A 2,197-nucleotide genomic window follows, 5' to 3' on the forward strand; every position below is an offset into this window, starting at 1 on the left:
TGCAGTGGGTGCGGTATTGGGTCAAAGAGTAGGAAAGGCAGCTCATGCTATCTACTACGCATCTCGAGCCTTGAACGGAGCTCAATTGAACTATTCAACCACCGAAAAGGAGCTTTTAGCAGTTGTTTTTGCCTTAGAAAAATTTCGGTCTTATTTACTTGGTACTAAAGTTATTATTTTTTCTGATCATGCAGCTTTACGGTATTTGTTGACCAAGAAAGAGGCAAAACCGCGATTGATACGGTGGATATTGTTGTTACAAGAGTTCAACCTGGAGATCCGAGATAAGAAAGGGGCAGAGAACCTGGTAGCAGATCACTTGAGTCGAGTACAAGTCGTCGAAGAGGACCTCCCATTGAGAGAAGCATTCCCCGAGGAGCATTTATTTTCTATTAATTCATCTTTGCCTTGGTATGCAGATATTGTTAATTTTCTAGTCACTGACAAATTTCCTACAGGATGGCCTAAGGCGAAGAGAGACAAGTTGAGGAGCGATGCAAAGTTCTACATTTGGGATGATCCTTACCTCTGGAAGCGGGGCGCCGATCAAATCATCCGTAGATGTGTAAGTGAAGTTGAATTTCAATCTATTTTAGCCAATTGTCACTCTTTTGCATGTGGAGGTCACTTTGGACCAAAGAGAACGGCTCGTAAGGTGCTAGAGAGTGGATTCTATTGGCCAACCCTATTCAAGGACGCCTACTCATTTTGTAAGTCCTGTGATAAGTGTCAAAGAGTGGGTAATATCTCTCGTAGGGATCAAATGACCCAAACCCCAATGATTTTTGTTGAAATTTTTGACGTTTGGGGCATTGATTTTATGGGTCCTTTTCCTTCGTCCTTTGGTTTTTTGTATATATTGCTTGCTGTAGATTATGTTTCGAAGTGGGTAGAAGCAAAGGCCACCCGCACTAATGATTCCAAAGTGGTTGCAGAATTCATTAAGTCTAATATTTTTGTCCGCTTTGGGATGCCGCGAGCAATTGTAAGTGATCGGGGTACTCATTTCTGCAACAAAACGATCGCTGCAATTTTTAGGAGATATGGTGTCTTGCACAAAGTCTCTACATCCTACCATCCTCAGACAAATGGTCAGACGGAAGCATCGAACCGAGAGATCAAATCAATTCTAGAAAAGATGGTCCGACCCGATAGGAAGGATTGGAGTGTGAGACTAGAGGATGCACTATGGGCATATAGGACGGCATACAAGACACCTATTGGCATGTCCCCTTACCGATTGGTATTTGGAAAACCATGTCATCTCCCGGTAGAGTTTGAGCATAGAGCGTTTTGGGCGGTCAAGCAATGCAATATGGATATCGAGGAGGGCGGAATTCAAAGGAAGTTGCAATTACAAGAGTTGGAAGAAATCCGAAATGAAGCATACGAGAATGCAGTGATCTATAAAGAGAAGAATCGGATCTTTCATGACCAACAGATCTCTAGGAAGACATTCGTCTGCGGGCAAAAAATTTTACTATACCACTCCAAATTGAAACTATTTCCAGGTAAATTACGTTCTCGTTGGATTGGCCCTTTTGTTGTGACTAATGTCTTTCATTATGGTGCAGTAGAGATCCAAAGTTTGAAAACGGAGAAGAAATTTGTGGTGAATGGTCACCGTCTCAAGCCGTATTATGAAGGATTTCCAATTGAACGGGTGGAGATGATGCAACTGGAAGACCCGATTTGCTTAGTTTAAGCAAATTCTGGACTCCGTCTAGCCAAAGACGTTAAAGAAAGGTGCTTTTGGGAGGCAACCCAATTTTTGATTTTGTTGATTTTTGTTGTTCAATTCGTTAAATATGTCGTTTCTCATCTGGGTATTGTTTAAACTTGATATTTTCTCTACTATGATCAGGACAGGTGATCATGGCGTGCCCGCGCAGAGAGGGCACGTATTAATCTTACAAGTTCCAACTTCAAGGTCAGAGGATGTTTCTAAAACATGGCATGCCCACGCCATGTTGGTAAAATCTCAACATTACAAAGTGGAATCTTGGCGTGCCCACGCCATGTTTAACAAAAAAAAAAAAAAAATCAAAATCAAAATGCTGTTATTTTCCTTCTTAACACTCGTTTTAGTTTTTCAGCAATTCAATTCTGAATTTAAAAAAAAAAAAAAAAAAACTGTAAGATCAAATTTTTTTTCCTTTCTTTTTTCTCTTTTCTTTCTTTTCTTTTTCTTTCTTTC

Source organism: Coffea arabica, chromosome 6e (genome assembly GCF_036785885.1).
Source record: "Coffea arabica cultivar ET-39 chromosome 6e, Coffea Arabica ET-39 HiFi, whole genome shotgun sequence".
Lineage (NCBI taxonomy): Eukaryota > Viridiplantae > Streptophyta > Magnoliopsida > Gentianales > Rubiaceae > Coffea > Coffea arabica.